Genomic DNA, 20484 nt, shown 5'->3' with positions numbered 1-20484 from the left:
AAACATGCCTGACATTCATCACCGTAGCCGTGCCACGCTCATCGCCAGTGTGTCTGAAGCCTGGGAATACCTTCGAGGTGTAGAGGGACAGCAGCTGACTCAGGAGGTCGTGACATCCATGCCAAGGAGGCTGAACAGTGTGCTAGAGGCTGGAGATGCCTAGACCAAATACTAATAAAATAATGTCACGCATTTAGTGTATGCCGTCCTATGTGTGTGACCCGTATTCACCTGCAGCCTATCACACAAAAATGTATGTTTTTGTTAGTAAAACGCCTACAAAACATGTCATGGGTTATCATGGAGTCTCTTAGGTTGTATTACAATGATGTGCTGTTTATCATGCAACCAATCTACTATGGGCATAACAGTTACTGTCGTTAGGTCAGTTACCTATGATATACAGAGGTGATAGGCAAATAGTGACCTATACTGAATCAATGAATAGTCAAGGAGAAGACTACTTGTGTGGTCATTCTTTCACCCTTAACCCCTTCTATACCGAGACGTCGTGTATTCTCTCTCTCTCTCTCTCTCTGAATAAAATCGTCATGAGGTAGGAAAAATAGATCACCACAAAATGTGTATTGGTATTGAAAAGGGTTAAATAATAATAATACACATATATGAGAATAATTAGCCTGTCAGCTATCGAAAATGCCAATGATAACAGTATAAATATATCAATGGCAACTGGAGTCCTCAGGGCTACCAGCACCTTGCCAGCACTTGCGGCAAGGCAACAGTCGTCTTTCAGATCTTTCGTTCAGTTTTCAGTTTGTTTCCTCACAAATGTGTTCGGATACTTTTTTGAGGTACTGTACATTTAACCTTACCCACTCATATGCTGATGATTCCACACCCTTCTTCTTTCCACTCAGTTCCCGCAACGTCCATCTCAACAGTTCCTTCAACAAACAAGGGATGAGGCTATGACACACCTAAAGTCTGACTTAGCTCGTATCTCTGACTGGGGTACAAATAATCTTGTTGTTTTTAATGCATCAAAAACTCAGCTTTTTACACCAATCAACCTGACACAATCTTCCACAGGAGTACCCACTAATGTTTAATAATATCCAGCTCAATCCTGCATCATCCTTGAACATGCTTGGGGTTTCATTCACTCGGGATTTATCTTGGAAAGATCATATTGCATCTCTTGTAAAATCTGCTTCCAAGAGATTAGGTGTGCTAAGCCGACTCCGTACCTTCTTTACCCCTGCACAGCTGTTGACTTTATACACGGGTTTTATTTGCCCCTGTTTAGAGTACAACTCTCATTGTGGGGAGGCTCCCCACATACAGCTCTTCTCAACAGGGCGGAGTCAAAGGCTTTTTGTCTCATCAACTCTCCTCCTCTTACTGGCTCCCTTCAACCTCTGTCTCTTTGCCGCACTACTGCAACTTTGTCTCTTTTCTATTGCTACTTCAATGGTCACTGCTCCTCTGAATTGTCTGCTTGCATCCCTCCACCTCTACGATGGGTGTGTAGCACCCGTCTAGCAACAAACTCTCATCCTTTTTCTGTCCAACTCTCTAATGCAAGAGTTAACTGTTACTCCCAGTCCTTACAGGTCAACTCTGGAACTGTCTCCCTCTGTCTGTGTTTCCTACTTCCTATGATCTCCAGTCTTTCAAACGCTGTGTGTCCAGGCATCTCGAAATGAACAGATCTTGAATTTGGCTCTCTTTTTTTTTTTTTTTTTTTTTTTTTTTTTCTTGGAAAGAATGGTTTGTGGGCTCCTGGCCTTTGGTTCCTTCTTTCTTGCAAAAAAAAAAAAAAAACTTGCATAACTGCTCATTCCATCTATCATACCGTTTACATAAATCAGGAACATTACTGGCATTAACACCAAGCCCTGTGGGACTCCATTTGTTACCTCCCTCCATCCAGACACCTTGTCCTTTATTACTGTCCTCATTTGTCTGTCTCTCAAGAAGTCTCTCATCCACTCCAGCAGGTTTCCCTTCAATCCTCCTATGTGCTCCAGTTTCCACATTAGTTGCTTGTGGGGTACCTGGTGAAAGGCTTTCTCCAAATGACAGATAATCCACCTAACTGTCTCTATCCTGTAGCACGTTAATCGCTTGAGTAAAAGCTCAACAAGTTGGAAACAAACGACTTTCCACTTCTGAATTCAAACAGACTTTCAGCCAAAATGTTCACCTCCTCCAGATATTTTATTCATCTGTCTTTCAGGATTCTCTCGCACAATTTTGTGACTATGCTGGTCAGGTACACTGGTCTATAATTCAAGGGTTCTTCCTTGCTTCCTCCCTTATAAATTGGTACAACAATGGCCCTGTTCCATTCCCGAGGCACTTTCCCTGCTTCCAGAGAACACGCAATTAAACTGTGAAGTTTATCCACCAATTGTTCTCCGCATTCTTTCAGTACCCAATTAGAGATTCCACCTGGTCCCGGGGCTTTCCTTACATCTTGAATTTCCATTAATTTATACACTTCCTGCGCTTCCACTTTTATATATTTTATCACTAAATTTCTTGACACTCCCTCCCCCTCCACAAAATCCCTTTCTTTAGTGAAAACTGACTGGAAACATTTGTTCATTATTTCAGCTTGCACTGCCGCATCTTTATAGACCTCTCCTTCTATTTTTAGTTTGGTGATTCCTTCCCTTTGTTTCAATATGCCATAAACAAATCTATAAAACAATTTGGGTTCTTCCTTACATTTGTCAGTTATACCTTTTTCAAAGTTCCTTTCTTCCTCTCTAAGTACAGTATTCTTGTATATTCATTTCTAGTTCTACAGTATATTCTTCCTTTGTTCTATTATTACCTCTCCTTCTCCAGTTGTTCCATGCCATGTCCCTCTCTATTTATGCTATCATTCACCTTCTGTTAAACCAGTCCTTTTTCCTGTTTTCTTTCCCAGTTACTCTTGGAACGTATTTTTCCACTCCCTAATTATAGAGGTCAAGAAAAATATTCCACTTCCCCAGCACCTCTCTTGTTTCTCTGAATTGACTCCAATCTGCATTTTCAAAAAACTTCCTCAATCCTGTAAAGCTTGCTTTCCTAAAGTTGTATCTTCCCTGCCTATAAAGCTCATCTCTTTTATCATCTGGAACTCAGTGACCACATGATCACTTTCTCCTATAGGACACAGATATTTCAATGATTCAATTACGTCAGGTTCTTTGGTTAGCAGTAAATCTAGTCTTGCAGGTGTCATCACCTCTGAATCTTGTCTCTTCTTTAACCCACTGGGTCATTACATTATTCATTGCTATATTTAATGATATAGTGCCCCATGCATCTTCATTGCCTCCTGAGTCTCATTCCTCCCAGTTCACCTTTTTACAATTAAAATCACCCATCAGCATTATGTTGTTGCTTTTCTATAGTGTGTGTGTGTGTGTGTGTGTGTGTGTGTGTGTGTGTGTGTTTACAGTTGTATTTACCTCGTTGTGATATACAGGAAATGAGCTATGCTCTTGGGGTCCCATCTCCATTTCTCAACGAGTCAAATTCTGCTTTGAACTCTAAAGTTTTTAGACTGGACGATCTCTTTGTCCATACTATTCCACAGGTCTATGCACTTATGTGGAAAACTATTTCTTGATATCCTTCAAGCAACTTGGCTTTTTCAGTTTCATTCTGTGTCCTCTTGTTATTCTCCCATCCCATACAAACAGTTCTCTGTCAACTTTTTCTACTCCCATCATGGCCCTGAACACTGCAATCATGTTGCCCTTTTCTCTCCTTTCTTCTGAGGTAGGCAAATCTAGCTTTTCCAGCCTTTCCCTGTACGAAAGATCTGCTAGGCTAGGGACCATCTTAGTTGCTGTTCTTTGTATTCTCTTGATCTTGTTTGTATCTTTCTTTTTGTGTAGGGACCACACTATTGTCTGCTGCATATTCCAACCTGGGATGGATTGTAGCCATTATCAATTTTTTCATCATCTCCTCATCCGTGTACTGAAATGCTACTCTTAGTTATTCAAGAGACTATACATCTCACTAACTATCTTCTTAAGGTGTTTTAAGCATGACAAATTATCCTGGACAAGCACTCCCAAGTCCTTCTCTTGCTTATGTGATTGGTTCCTTACCTATCAAATAATTCAGTGATGGCTTCTTGGTACTTTTACTCATTTCCAATATTTTACATTTTTTTTTTGCGTTGAATTTCATTTCCCACATCCGGACCCACTCATGAATTCTATCCAGGTCTTTCTGCAGCATTTTACAGTCTTCTTCAACTTCTACTTTCCTCATGATCTTTGCATTGTCAGCAGACAGACTTGCATAGCTGTTCATTCCATCTACCATACATTCACTTAAATCAGGAATATTACGGGCGCTAACACCGAGCCCTTTGGGACTCCACTTATTACTTCCCTCCATCCAGACATCCTGTTCTTTATTAATGTCCTCATTTGGCTGTCTCTCTAGAAGTCTCTCATTCATTCCATGAGGTTCTCCTTCAGTCCTCCAATGTGTTCCAATTTCCACATCAGTGACTTGTGAGGTACCTGAACAAGGACTTTCTCCAGATATAAATACACATAATTTACCCAACTCTCTCTCTCTCATAGCACAGCAATCACCCTTGAGTAGAAGCGCAAAAAGTTGGAAGCACACGATTTTCCACTTCTGAATCCAAACTGATTATCTGCTAAAATATCCATCTCCCCCTGATATTTCATCCATTTGTCTTCCAGGATTCTCTCATACAATTTTCCAACCAAGTCGGTCAGGGACACTGGTCTATGATTCAGGGGTACTTCCTTGTTCCCTCTCTCATAAATTGGTACAACACTGGCCCTTTTCCATTCCTGAGGAACCTTCCCTTCTTCCAAAGAATATGCAACTAAACTGCGAATCTTATCCTCCAGTTGTTCTCTGCATTCCTTTAGCATCCTGTTAGAGATCTCGTCTAGTCCTAGGACGAGTTTCCAGTAATTTGTGTACTTCTTCCATTTCAACTTTTACTTCTTTTAACACCACATTTCTTGTCATCCCCTCATCCTCCACAAAATCACTTTCTCCAGTGAAGACTGATTGGAAGCATTTATTCATCATGTCATCTTGCATTACCGCATCTTTATGGACACATCCTTCTACTTTCAGCTTATTGATTCCTTCCTTTTGTTTCAATTTGCCATTAACAAACCTGTAAAACAATTTAGGTTCTTCCTTGCATTTGTCAATTATACCTTTTTTTAAGTTTCTTTCGTGTTCTCTAAGTTTTCTTGTATAACCATTTCTGATTCTTTTATAATCTTCCTTTGTTCTATCCTTACCTCTCTTTCACCCTTTTTTCTATGCCTTGTCCCTTTCTTTTTTTGCCATCACACACCTTTTGTTGAGCCAGTCATTTCTCCAGTTCTCTTTCCTACTAACTTTTGGCATATACATTTCTACACCCGTATTATAGAAGTCTAGAAAGATATCCCACTTCTGTATCTCTTGTTTCCCTGAATTCTCACCAATCCGCATCTTCAGAAAATTTTCTCAGCCCTGAAAAGCTTGCTTTCCCGAAGTTGTATCTTCCATGCCTGTATAGCTCATCTCGTCTCCCCATTTCCTTTTATCGTTAGGAACTATCACTATAGGACACAGATATTTCAGAGATTCATTTGCATCAGGTTCTTTGGTTAGAATTAAATCTAATCTTGCTGGTGTATCATCACCTCTAAATCTTCTCTTCTTTGATGCACTGGGTCATTACAGTATCCATTGCTATATTTAACAGTATACTGCCCCAAGAATCTTCATTACTTCCTGAGTCCCACTCCTCCCAGTTTACCTCTTTACAATTAAAGACACCCATCGGGATTATGTTGTTGCTTTTCTCAATCACTTTCTGAAGATATCTAACCATGTCCAACAACATCTGATATTCCTCTTCATTCCATGCCCTTGTCTGGGGGGGAAATATGCTACTGCGATGTCTCTCTTGCCTTTCCCTCTGGTTTCCGTTACCATGTTTATCACTTCAGCCATACCCCCTACCAGTTCCACGTTATCCACATTTATGTTGTTCTTCACTGCTATCATCACTCCTCCTCCTATTTTTTCTTATCTGTCTCTTCTCCATAGTTTGTATTTCCCATCTCCTATTTGGCTTTCACTATTCTCTCTTAGCTTGGTCTCTACAAAGCACATAATGTCTGGCTCATTTATCCTCAAGAAATCGTCTATTGCCAGTCTTGCAGAGATTAGGCCATCTATATTTGCGTACACTACTTTCAATCTTTTTGCATTGTTTTTTATTATGTCCTCTCTCCCTCTCTCCTTCAGTACAACTTCTTTATTTTCTGATCCACAACACTCCAATAGACCTCTGTTTTCTTCCGTTCTCTGGTCATTTTTTTTTCTTGGTTTCCTTAATAAGTTCCTTTTCTTGTTCTCACTTCCTCATTTGCATCTCTCCTTATCCAGATATTTTTAGTCCTTCCTTATCAGCTAACTTCTAAGTATTGTTGATTATTCTATTTACCATGACCTGAGAGTGAAATTTTACTTTTAGTGGCCTTGCCCCTTCCTCCACATATTTTCCCAGTCTAAACACTTCTTTGATCCCTCTTGGGCTTTGTCATTTCCTTCCATAATTATTGACACTATTTCTTTCACCCTTCTCAGTTCTTCCCCTTCTCTTTCTTACATCACTGACATAGGTTTTTCTTTCAAACCTGAGATAATTATGCATTTTTTTCTTGTCTGCTATATCTCTCACAAGTGATTCTTTACTCTTTAGTATCCTAACCATTTCCTTCTCTACCATTTCTTGATTTTCGTTCATCTGTTGTTCTATAATCTCCTTTAAGAGTTATCTTCCCTTCTTCCTGAATTTTCATCCACCCCTTATACTCATCCTTAATTTCCTTAATGTGTTCATCTTGCACCTTTGTTTCTGATTAACACTCTTCGAGTTTACTTTTCATCCTATCCCTTTCTTCTTCCAACTTCTTATTTTCCCTTTTAAGAAGTTCTATTTCATTTGATGCTGAATCATTACTCACTTTTAATTTTGATACTTCTCTCTCTTGCTATACATCACGTGAACAGACGCACTCCACTTCATTTTTCAATTCCTTAACTAACAGTTATATCTAAAACTTATTTCATACTTAACACTCCTGGTCCCACTACTAATACAAACAAAGAACATCAGCATATGTTAAAAGAATATAACTATCAACATGTTACAGCAAGAAATTAATGCATTATGATGTTCATTCTTAGATCTTTAGTGGAAAAGTTTCTAGAGAAGGGAAAGAAGTTGTAAGCGACTTTCATGGATTTGGAGAAAGCGTATGACAGGGTGGATAGACAAGGATTGTGGGAAGTGTTAAGAATATATGGAGTAGATGGGAAGTTGTTGAATGCTGTGAAGAGTATGTACGATGGTGCGAAGGCTGCAGTGCGTGTGGATGGTGAACTAAGTGAATTTTTCTCTTTGAAAGTTGGGTTGAAACAGGGATGTGTCATGTCTCTATGGTTGTTCAATCTGTACATGGATGGGGTAATAAAAGAGGTACAAGGTAGGGCAGTGGATGCTGGAGTGGCCCTGGTGAAAGGGGATAGTGTTTGGAAACTCCCTGTACTGTTGTTTGCAGATGATACTGTGTTGTTGAGTGAAGACGAAGGGAAGCTGCAAGGCTTGATGGATGAGTTTGGGAGTGTGTGTAAGAAACGGAATCTAAAGGTGAATGTAGGGAAGAGTAAAGTGATGGTCTTTGAGAGAGGTGAAGTCAGTGAATGTACAGTGAGGTTGGATGGTGAGGAATTGGAAAATGTAAGTATGTTTAAGTACCCGGGTAGTGTGATGAGTAAGGATGGAGGTTTGGAGGGTGAAGTGCTTGAAAGGGTACAGCAGGGAAGAAAGGTTGCTGGTTCTTTGAAAGCAGTGATAAGAAACAGGGAAGTGAGCATGGAAGTGAAAAAGTTACTACATGACAGTATTGTGTTACCAACTCTAACATACGGAAGTGAAGCTTGGACGTTGTTGGAAGGACAAAAGTCAAGAGTGAGAACAGTGGAAACGAGTTATTTAAGAGGAGCCTGTGGAGTCACATGGAGAGACAGGCTAACGAATGAGGATATAAAGGAGTGTTGTGGTGTGGATGTGGATGTGATAGGAAGCATTATGAGGAACACACTGAGGTGGTTTGGCCATGTGGAGAGGATGGAGGGTCAAAGACTGACGAAGAGAGTGTATGTGAGTGAGGTGGAGGGGGGAAGAGGGAGGGGGAGGCCGAGGATGAGATGGAGGGATGGGGTGGAGAGGTATATGAGAGAGGGGGGTGTGAGTTGGGAGTGGGGCAGTGAAATGGCAGGGGACAGGGCGACTTGGAGGCGATTTGTTTCTGGCCACCCCAAACGGGATTGAGGCGTCTGGCAATAGATAGATAAATAGACAGATGAAGTTGACAGTAAAACAAAAACATTAACAACGGCCACCTCAGGCCTCCTGCGTTGGGTGCACTGTTTTGCAAACACACACACACACTCGAGAGAGACACGAACCTCGTGAGAGGAATATTAGGCAAGATTGACCCCAAAGGAGACAAGTGGGTAAAAGAAATTCAGGAAGTAAGGAGGATAGGGCCTTATAAGAGAGGGGAAACAAGACCAATGAGAGTCAAGTTTACATCAGAAAGTGTAATAAATGAGATACTTAAAGTGACCTGGAAATTACGCAAAGAGGCTGGGATGGAAAATATTATAATAAGAAAATTTCTAAATGAAGAAGAAAGAGAAGTTTTAAAATCATTAAAGGAAGAAGTTTTTTTTTTTCATTCATCCATTCATTGCCAGACGCCATGTATCCCAAACGGGGTGGCCAAGGGCTTAGAGTTAATTGTTTTACAGGGAGGGGCACTAATCCTCCACCAACCCCACTTGACACGTAGGGATGCCAACAGCGTCTGGTGTTCCCAGGCGGTCACCCATCCAAGTACTAACCAGACCCAACGTTGCTTAACTTCGCTGATCGGACGGGAAGGGGTGTACTCAACGTGGTATGGCCGTTAAAGGAAAAAAATGATAAGAGGACAGAGGAAGAATGTAATACTTTTTTTTTGGAGAGTATTGGATATGAAAGTAAGGAAGTGGTATTTAAGGAAATAGAAGTGAAGGAAACTAAGGGGGATGGCTGGGAAAGATCAGAAGTTGAGGAAGTAGTATGGACAGAGAGTAGGAGAGAAGAGGGTATTAAAAACATCAAAAATAATTTGAAGGTGATATATACTAATGTTGATGGTTTCATATCGACAAGGATTGAAATTAACGATTTCTTGAGAGAACATGAACCTGATGTCATGTGCTTTGTAAAGACCAAATTAAGAGAAGATATTGATGTTCATTTGGGAGATGGTAAATACAAACTGTGGAGAAAAGACAGAAAAGAAAAAAAGGGAGGAGGAGTGATGATAGCAGTGAAGAACAACATAAATGTAGATACTGTGGAAATGGGAGAAGGCAGGGCTGAAGTGATATATATGATATTAGAAACAGGAGAGAATGTTAAGAGAGATATGGTGGTAGTGTATGTTCCCCCAAAGACGAGAGCATGGAAAGATGACGAATACCATGAGATGTTGTCAGATATAGCTAGCTCTTTGCAAAAAATAATTAAGAAAAGCAATAATATAATTTTGGTGGGTGACTTTAACTGTAAAGAGGTGAACTGGGAGGAATGGTACTTGGGAGGCGGTGAGGATTCATGGGGCACTATGATATTAAATATAATAATGAATAATGTAATGACGCAATGGGTCAAAGAAGAGACAAGGTTTCGAGATGAGGACACACCAGCAAGGTTAGATTTACTGTTCACCAAAGAACCCGATGTAATAGAATCATTGAAATATCTCTGTCCTTTAGGAAAAAGTGATCATGTGGTCATTGAGTTCCAGATGTTAATAGGAAACGTCGAGTCAAGAGACGAGCTTCATAGACAGGGAAGATACAACTTTGGGAAACCAAATTTTACAGGATTGAGAAACTTTTTTGAAAATGCGGATTGGAGAAAATTCAGAGAAACAAGAGAGATACAGAGGAATTGGGATATCTTTCTAGACCTCTATAATTTGAGAGTGGAAAAATTTGTACCAAGAGTAAGAGGGAAAGAAAACAGGATAAAGGAGTGGTTTAATAGGTGTATGATAGCAAAAAAAGAGAGAGATAAGGCATAGAACAATTGGAGAAAGAGAGGTAACAACAGAACAAAGGAAGAATATAAAAGAACAAGAAAGGAATACACAAGAATACGTAGAGAAGAAGAAAGGAATTTTGAAAAAGGTATAATACACAAATGCAAGGATGAACCCAAACTGCTTTATAGATTTGTTAATGGCAAACTGAAACAAAAGGAAGGAATCACCAAACTGAAAGTAGAAGGAGAGGTCTTTAAGGATGCAGCAATGCAAGCAGAAATAATGAACAAACGTTTCCAGTCAGTTTTCACTAAAGAAAAGGAGCTTGTGGAAGGGGAGGGAGTGATTAGAAATGTTCCGGTGATAAAAGATATAAAAATGGAGGTACAGGAAGTGTATAAATTACTGGAAACTCAAGATGTAAGGAAAGCCCCAGGACCTGATGGAATTTCTAATTGGGTACTGAAGGAATGCAGAGAACAACTGGCGGATAAAATCCACAGTTTAATCGTATGCTCACTGGAAGAGGGGAAAGTGCCACAAGAATGGAAGAGGGCAAATGTGGTACCAATTTACAAGGGAGGAAACAGGGAAGAACCCCTGAATTATAGACCAGTGTCTCTAACCAGCATGGTCGCAAAATTGTGTGAGAGAATCCTGAAAGACAGATGGATAAAATATCTGGAAGAGATGAATATTTTGGCTGAATGTCAGTTTGGATTCAGAAGTGGAAGGTCATGTGTTTCTAACTTGTTGAGTTTATACTCAAGAGCGATTGACGTGATACAGGAGAGAGATGGCTGGGTGGATTGTGTGTACTTAGAGAAGGCCTTTGACACGGTACCTCATAAGAGACTAATGTGGAAACTAAATAGGAGGACTGAAGGGGAAACTTCTGGAATGGATGAGAGACTTTTTGAGAGACAGACAAATGAGGACAGTAATAAAGGATAGGATGTCTGGATGGAGGGAAGTAACAAGTGGAGTCCCTCAAGGCACGGTGTTGGCGCCAGTAATGTTCCTGATTTACGTAAATGATATGGTAGATGGAGTGAACAGTTATGCAAGTCTGTTTGCTGATGATGTAAAGATCTTGAGGAAGGTAGAGGTTGAGGAGGATTGTAAAATACTGCAGGAGGATTTGGATAGGATACACGATTGGAGCTGGACATGGGAAATGAAATTTAATGTAAAGAAATGTAAAATATTGGAAATGGGTAAAAGTACCAGGAGGCCATCACTGAATTATTTGTTGGGTAATGAATTAATCACAAAAAGGAGAGAAGAGAAAGATTTGGGAGTGCTGGTCCAAGATAGTTTGTCACCAGAAAAGCACATTAACAAGATAGTTGGAGAGACTTATAAACTCCTGACTAACATAAGAGTAGCATTTCATTATATGGATGAGGAGATGATGAAAAAATTGATAGTGGCCATGATCCGCCCCAGGTTAGAATATGCAGCGGTAGTGTGGTCCCCACACAAAAAGAAAGATATAAACAAGATTGAGAGAATACAAAGAACAGCAACCAAGATGGTCACCAGTCTGGCCGATGTGTCATACAGAGAGGGGCTGGAAAAGCTGGATTTGCCTTCCTTAGAGGAAAGGAGAAAGAGGGGAGACGTGATTGCAGTGTTCAGGACCATGGTGGGAGTAGATAAAATTGACAAAGAAGATCTGTTTGTATGGGATAAGAGAGCAACAAGAGGACATGGAATGAAATTGAAAAAGTCAAGCTGCTTGAAGGATATCAAGAAATATACTTATGGAATAGCCTAGACAAAGAGATCGTCCAGTCTAAAAACTTAAACGAGTTTAAAGCCAAATTTGACTTATTGAGAAACAGCGACGGAAACCCACGAGCATAGTACATTCCGTGTATATCACAATTAGGTATATTAGGTAAATACTTAAATATTTGGAACGACTTAGACAAAAAGGTGGTGCATGAGAAAAACATTCATGTGTGTAAAGGTAGACTTGATAAATGTAGATATGGAGACAAGACAACACGAGCATTGCTCAATTTCTGTATAGTACAAATAGGTAAATACACACACACAGGTCGCCGACAGATGGAGCTCTTCCTGGATCGTGCAGAAATAATTGCTCAATCAGTGGCGAAAAAGGAGACCAGCCTATTGTGATTGTGAAAATTAGTGTGTGAATTGTGGTCACATCAGTCAATAGTTAAAAAAAACAGCAGGTTTCGGTCAAAGACTTCAAGATACAGTGAAAATTGAGAGATTCCATATGGTATTACAATGACAGAGGGCGACGTAGCTTTGTTTACATATGACGAAAAGGAATTCGAGGGCTTCTCCAAAGACGATGTGGAAAATGCAAGTACTATGTTGAACCAAACAAGAGTAGTTGGAGTAGAGAAAACAGCAGAGAGGAATGTCCAGGAGATAAAAAAAGGTATGGGTAGTAATTAGAGAGTTACAGGAATGAACCCAAGAGCAGGACAGAGAGATCATAGCTCTATGAAGTAAACTGGAAAAAGTTTGCACACGCAATGTAGAACAAGAAAGAGAAGTCACAGAATTGAAAGTAGTAATGAATCAGCATCAAATGAAATAAAACAGCTCAAGAGGGAGATTAAGAGGTTGGAAGAAGAAGAAGACAGGATGAAAAGCACACTAGATGAGTATGAATCCAAATCAAGAATACAGGATGAGCACATTAAAGAAATCAAGGAGCAACATAAGGGGTGGAAGAAAATTCAGGAAGAGGGAAATGTAAATTTGAAAGAGATTATAGAACAACAAAGCAAGGAAAGGTGGAGAGGGAAGTGGTTAGGGTGCTGAGAAGTAGAGAAGCTTTAGTTAGGGATGTAGCAGATAAGAAAAAATGTGTAATAATTTCAGGAGTTAAAGAAAAAAGTATAACAATAAGATCAGAAAGAGAAAGAGAAGAACTGAGAAAGGTTAAAGAAATACTGTAATATCAGTAGTCATGGAGGAAAACAACAAAGTTCAAGAAGAGATTGAAGAGGTGTTTAGGTTAGGAAAGTACGAGGAAGGAGAAGCAAGGACATTGAAGGTTAAGTTTAAGTCCCAGGCTACAGTAAATGAAATTATCAGTAGAACATGGAAATTATCAAAGTAAGGTTGAAAAATGTCTGGATAAGAAGAAATGCAAATAAGGAAGAAAGGGCTAAAATACAGGAATTAGTAAAGGAAGCAAAGGTAAAAAACGAACAGAGAACGGAGGAAGAGAAGACAGTGTTTTATTGGAGAGTCATCGATCAGAAATTAAGGAAGTGGTACCGGCGGAGAGAAGGAGAAAAGAGGGTATAAAAAACATCAAAAATAATTGGAAGGTGGCATATACTAATGCTGATGGTTTAATATCGGCAAGGCTAGAAATCAACAATTTTTTGAGGGTACCTGAACCTTATGTTATGTGCTTTGTAGAGACCAAATTAAGAGAAGATATTGATGTTCATATGAGAGATGGTAAATACAGACTGTGAAGAAGACAGAAAAGAAAAAACGGGAGGAGGGGTGATGACAACAGGGAACAACAACATAAATGTACAGTAGATACCGTGGAAATGGGAGAAGGCAGGGCCGAAGTGATAAATATGAAATTAGAAACTGGAGAGAATAGCAAGAGAGATATGGCAGTCGTGTATGTTCCCCCTAAGATAAGAGCATGGAGTAATGATGAATACCAGGAAATGTTGTCAGACATGGCTAGCTATTTACAGAAAATGATTGAGAAAAGCAACATTATAATTTTAATGCGTGACTTCAGTTGTATAGAGGTGAACTGGGAGGAATGGGACTCAGGATGCAGTGAAGATTCATGGGGCACTACATTATCAAATATAACAATGAACAATGTGATGATGCAGTGGGTCAAAGAAGAGACACGGTTCCGAGGTGAGGACACACCAGCAAGATTAGACTTACTGTTTACCAAAGAACCTAATGTAATAGAATCCTTGGAGTATCTGTGTCCTATTGGAAAAAGTGATCATGTGGTCACTGAGCTCCAGATGATAACAGGGAACATGCAGCCAAGAGACGAGCTTTATAGGCAGGGAAGATACAACTTTGGGAAAGAAAACTTTACAGGATTGAGAAAATTTTTCAAAAATGCAGATTGGAGGAAATTCAGAGAAACAAGAGAGATACAGAGGAAGTGGGATTTTTTCTAGCCTTCTATAATTTGGGAGTGGAAAAATTTGTGCCAAGAGTAAGAGAGAAAGAAAAGAGAAAAAAGGAGTGGTTTAATAGAAGGTGTATGATAGCAAAAAAAAGAGAAAGACATGGCATGGAACAATTGGAGAAAGAGAGGTAACAACAGAACAAAGGAAGAATATAAAAGAACTAGAAATGATTACACAAGAATACATAGAGAGGAAGAAAGGAATTTTGAAAAAGATATGATAGACAAATGTAAGGATGAACCCAAACTGTTTTATAGATCTGTCAATGGCAAACTGAAACAAAAGGAAGGAATCACCAAACTGAAAGTAGAAGAAGAGGTCTATAAAGATCTGGCAATGCAAGCAGAAATAATGAACAAACGTTTCCAGTCAGTTTTCACTAATGAAAGTGAGTTTGTGGAAGGGGAGGGAGTGACTAGAAATGTAGTGATAAAAGATATAAAAGTGAAAGTACAGGAAGTGTATAAATTACTGGAAACTCAAGATGTGAGGAAAGCCCCAGGACCAGATGGAATCTCTAATTGGGTACTGAAGGAATGCAGAAAACAGCTGGCAGATAAGATTCACGGTTTAATTGTATGTTCTCTGGAAGAGGGGAAAGTGCCTCAAGAATGGAAGATGGCAAATGTGGTACCAATTTATAAGGGAGGAAACAAGGAAGAACCCCTGAATTATAGACCAGTGTCCCTAACCAGCATGGACGAAAAATTGTGCAAGAAAATTCTGAAAGATAGATGGATAAAATATCTAGAAGAGATGAATATTTTGGTTGAAAGTCAGTTTGGATTTAGAAGTGGAAGGTCATGTGTTTCCAACTTGTTGAGTTTTTACTCAAGAGTGATTGACGTGCTACAGGAGAGAGATGGTTGGGTGGATTGCGTGTATTTAGATTTGGAGAAGGCCTTCAACAAGCTACCTCATAAGAGACTAATGTGGAAACTAGAGCATATAGGAGTACTGAAAAGGAACCTCCTGGCATGGATGAGAGACTTTTTGAGAGACAGACAAATGAGGACAGTAATAAAGGACAGGATGTCTGGATGGAGGGAAGTAACAAGTGGAGTCCCACAGGGCTCAGTGTTGGCATCAGTAATGTTCCTGATTTACGTAAATGATATGGTAGATGGAGTTAACAGTTATGCAAGTCTGTTTGCTGATGATGCAAAGATCTTGAGGAAGGTAGAGGTTGAGGGGGATTGTAAAATGCTGCAGGAGGATCTGGATAGGATACATGATTGGAGCTGGATGTGGGAAATGAAATTTAAAGGAAAGAAATGTAAAATATCGGAAATGGGTAAAAGTACAAAGAGGCCATCACTGAATAATTTGATGGGTCATGAACCAAATACAAAAGCGAGAGAAGAGAAAGGTTTAGGAGTGCTGGTCCAGGACAGTTTGTCACCTGAAAAACACATCAACAAGGCTGTTAGAGAGATGAATAAACTCCTGACTAATATAAGAGTAGTTTTCATTGTATGGATGAGGAAATGATGAAAAAATTGATAGCGGCCATGATTCGCCCCTGGTTAGAATATGCAGCAGTAGTGTGGCCCCCACACAAAAAGAAAGATATAAACAAGACTGAAAGACTACAAAGAACAGCAACCAAGATAGTCCCCAGTCTGGCAGATCTGTCGTACAGAGAGAGGTTGGAAAAGCTGGATTTGCCTTCCCTAGAAGAAAGGAGGAAGAGAGGAGACATGATTGCAGTGTTCAGGACCATGGTGGGAGTATATAAAATTGACAAAGAAGATCTGTTTTTATGGGATAAGAGAGTAACAAGAGGACACAGAATTAAACTGAAGAAACCAAGCTGCTTGAAGGATATCAAAAAATATAGTTTTCCTTATAGATGTACAGACCTGTGGAATAGCCTGGACAAAGAGATCGTCCAGTCTCAAAACTTAAACGAGTTTAAAGCTAAATTTGACTTATTGAGAAACAGAGACAGGACCCCACAAGCGTAGCTCATTTCAGTCTAAAAACTTAAATGAGTTTAAAGCTAAATTTGACTTATTGAGAAACAGAGACGGGACCCCACAAGCATAGCTCATTTCAGTCTAAAAACTTAAACGAGTTTAAAGCTAAATTTGACTTATTGAGAAACAGAGACGGGACCCCACAAGCGTAGCTCATTTCAGTCTAAAAACTTAAACGAGTTTAAAGCTAAATCTGACTTATTGAGAAACAGAGACGGGACCCCACAAGCGTAGCTCATTTCCTGTATATCACAATTAGGTAAATATACTACTGAAAAACACATACATAAACACACCAAAACACGAAGGCACAGACACGGACGCATGCAAACACCCAACGCATGAGGCCTGGGATGGCCATTGTTAATGTTTTTGTTTTATTTTCAACATTATAATGCATTAATTCCTTGCTACAGCATGTTCATTGTCATATTATATATTTTTTACATATTTTAGTGCTTTATATTTGTGTATTGGTAATGTGACTAAGAGTGTAAAGTATTAGGTTAGCTTGAAATGTAACTGCCAGTTAAGAATGACAAATGGGGGGCTGGGAGGGGTAGGGGTGTGGGGGAGGGTTGGGAGCTGGGGTAGAGGTGGGTAGAGCTCATTTAGTCCCCCCCTCCCGTCAACCCTGGGTATATGAGGGTACGAAGGGGGCCCCCCTGAGCAGAAATTAGTGATTGTGTGTATACTACAATACACACAAAAAGACAACAAGAGAAATTGAACAGAACTGAACACAAACCAACAAACATTACCAAAAATTATTTAAAGAAAAATTTAGCATATGTTAGAGGCCAAAATAATTTTGAAAACTTAGCTGCATACACTACTTTATCCTGTACTGTACAGAGCTAATCAAGAATTACAGGGGGACGACCGGTATCCGGAATATTTTTGACCCCATGCCGGATCGAATTTGCGTTCTGGTTTTATGGATGTGTCGATGCATCGGATGCCGGTTAATAGAGCTTTTACTGTAGACAGAAGAAAGAGAAGGGCAGTTCAGTGCTTAGGGTTGACCAGTAATACTTGCTAGACACTGTGATTGCACTGGGGTGACCAGACATGATTGCTAGAAACTTTCTGGTAGGTTTTCCCAGTCATTCAGCAGTTTCTGCTCTTTTGGCACCTGCTTGGTCCTGAACATGCCGAATGAGAAGACTTTTACTGTATATGGAAAACTATATTTCTTTATATACTTCAAGCAACTTGGTTTTTTTAGTTTCATTCCGTGTCCTCTTGTTACTCTCCCATCCAATACAAACTGATCTCTGTCAATTTTTTCTACTCCCATCCTGGCCCTGAACACTGCAATCATGTCGCCTCTCTCTCTCTCTCTCTCTCTCTCCTTCCTCTAAGGAAGGCAGGTCTAGTTTTTCCAGCCTTTCCCTGTACGACAGATCTGCTAGGCCAGGGACCATCTTGGTTGCTGTTCTTTGTATTCTCTCAATCTTGTTTATATCTTGCCTTTTATGTGGGGACCACACTACTGCCACATGTTCCAACCTGGGACAGATCATGACCACTATCAATTTGTTCATCATCTCCTCATTCATGTAATGAAACGCTACTCTTATGTTCGTCAGGAGATTATACGTTTCTCTATCTTGTTAATGTGTTTTCTGGTGACAAATTATTCTGGACCAGCACTCCCAAGTCCTTCTCTTCTCTCACATTTGTGACTGGTTCATTACCCATCAAAACACTGTGTAACAAACCAATTTTTTGTTTATGTTGATTTTTACGTTATTACTGATGAATGTCAATGCATAGATTCCGAATGTGCTTTGTTTTTATATATATCTGATCAGCTAGTCAGGTCAGGTGTGGGTAAGGGGATGGGTCTATTATGATGTGGCAGGGGTAAACCAGCTCTGCTGTCGGGCCCTGCTGCGGATGTCACTGACTGCACTGCGCAGTTGACCCTTGTGCAGTGTAGTGCGGTGAGGATCTGTCCATTCTCCCTTTGGGGCTAAGATGTGAATGAATGTGTTTGAATGGATAAGTAAATGGGGAGTGTGTCATCCTGTCTCGGCTAACTCCCTTTCCTTGGGGGAAGCAGCCTAGGTATACAGATAGATAGATAGATAGACAGTATATCCAGGGTTAAAGGGGGGGACAGACGGATATGGAGGTGTTGGTGTGATGGTTGCGGAGAAATAGGTGGAATATGTTATGAATGTTTTGAGAGTAAGCGATAGGATATTGGTAGTGAAAATTCTGTTGGGTAGAAAGGTAGCTCTGATTATATCGGCATATGCACCACAGGCAGGATTGGATGAAGCAGAGAAAGATAGATTTGGGGATGATTTAATATGTGTAGTGGGTGGTATGCAGGATGATGAGATAGTGATTTTGGGAGGGGACTTAAATGATCATGTAGGTGAAGCAGCACAAGGTTATGAAGGAGTGCATGGGAGATGTGCGTATGGTCTAAGGAAAGCAGCAGGGGAAAGGATTCTCGAGTTTAGGGAGGCAACGGACATGATTGTGTGCAACACATATTTTAGGAAAAGAGACAATAGGTTAATTACGTATGAGTCTGGGGGAAATAGCAGTCAGAGAGATTATTTTCTGGTTAGGAGGGCTGATAGGAGGTTAGTGAGGGATGTTAAAGTTATAGGAAGTGAGGGATGTTAAAGTTATAGGAAGTGAGGAATGTGTGCAGCAGCACAAATTATTGATTTTTGACATGGTGCTTAAAGAACAAGTGATCAAAAAGAGGACTTATGTACCTAGAAGGAAAATATGGAAGCTGAAAAACCGAGTAGTAAGGGATGCCTTCTATAGCGAGTTGAGGAGAGTGGTGGCTGAACAGGGAGCTGTAGACAGAGGCATTAATGAACAGTGCAGAGCCCTCAAGAACAATTTCTTGAGAGTTACTGATGTAACATGCGGTTGGACAAGAGGACCACCAAGACATAAAGTAACTTGGTGGTGGGATGAGGGTGTATAAGCTGCAGTTAAGGAGAAAAGAAGGCTTTTCCGGGAATGGAAGAAGGGAGGTAGCAAAGAGGAATATTTGGCTGCCAAGTGTAGAGCTAGAAGAGAGGTAAACAGGGCAAAGTCTGAGTCACAGAGACTATTACTTAATAACCTAAATCATGGGGAAGCGAAAAATATGATATTTAGGGTGGCAGGTCAAGTGAAGAGGGATAATTGGGATATTATAGGTGAGCAGTGTGTGAAGAATGATGAAGGAAGGGTAGTGGTGAACAGTGAGGATATTAAAGATGCATGGCGAGAGCATTATAGCCGGTTGTTGAATGAGAGTTTGACTGGGACAGGGAAGGTTTGGAGCCAGCAGATCCAGTGTCTGGCCCTTGGCCTTTGATTGATACTGCTACTGTGTGTGAGGCAATAGGCAGGATGAGGGTGGGGAAGGCAGCAGGTGTGTCTGGGTTGACTGCCGAAATGCTGAAGGCCTCAGGCAATATAGGGGTGAGTTCAGTCACTGACCTGATAAATAGGATTATTTATGAGTGTGTTGTCCCAGATGATTGGCTGAAGAGTGTAATTGTAAATGTGTATAAAAGGAAGGGTGATGCCCTGGAAAGAGGAAATTATAGAGGTATAAAGCTTTTAGATCAGATAATGAAGGTAACGGAAAGAGTTTTAGAAGGTATGATTAGATAAAGAGTGAATATTGATGAGATGCAGTTTGGGTTTATGCCAGGTAGGGGGACCACTGATGCTATATTCATTGTTCGACAGCTTCAGGAAAAATATATTGGTAGGAGAAGGGATCTTTATTTTGTTTTTGTTGATTTGGAAAAGGCCATTGACAGAGTCCCTAGAGAGATGGTGAAGTGGGCAATGAGAAAGCTTGGCTTGGAGGAGTGGCTGGTTAGGGTGGTTATGGCCATGTATGTGGGTGCTCACACCCAGTTAAGAGTGAATGGAGATTTGAGTGATGAGTTTTCCGTGAATGTTGGTGTGCATCAGGGGTCAGTCTTGAGTCCCATGTTGTTTATCATGGTACTTGAAGCCCTTTCATGTGACTTTAGAAACGGACTCCCGTAGGAGTTGTTGTATGCTGATGATTTGGTGTTGACTGCAGAGAACGAAAGGGAGGCGGAGGAAAGGTTTAGGAAGTGGAGAGATGGTATGGGGCACAAGGGTTTAAGGGTAAATGCAGATAAAACAAAAGTGATGATATCAAGGGTTGGTGGCGGTACTGTC

The 20484-nt window shown here is 40.2% G+C and overlaps 1 protein-coding gene and 1 non-coding gene across 2 annotated transcripts in view; both read right to left on the bottom strand.

The window, feature by feature from the left end:
- LOC145414371 (muscle calcium channel subunit alpha-1-like) overlaps positions 1-20484 on the bottom strand; it is a 1622725-nt gene that overhangs the window by 1192923 nt on the left and 409318 nt on the right. The gene's annotated exons all lie outside the window — the stretch shown is intronic.
- LOC145414482 (5S ribosomal RNA) lies at positions 8895-9013 on the bottom strand. Its single transcript, XR_013899901.1, has one exon. It is a non-coding gene; the product is annotated as a 5S ribosomal RNA (ribosomal RNA).

This window comes from Coenobita brevimanus, chromosome 99 (genome assembly GCF_032717465.1).
Source record: "Coenobita brevimanus isolate Jiangsu-jjx chromosome 99, ASM3271746v2, whole genome shotgun sequence".
Classification (NCBI taxonomy): domain Eukaryota; kingdom Metazoa; phylum Arthropoda; class Malacostraca; order Decapoda; family Coenobitidae; genus Coenobita; species Coenobita brevimanus.
This window is presented reverse-complemented; position numbering and strand designations above follow the sequence as displayed.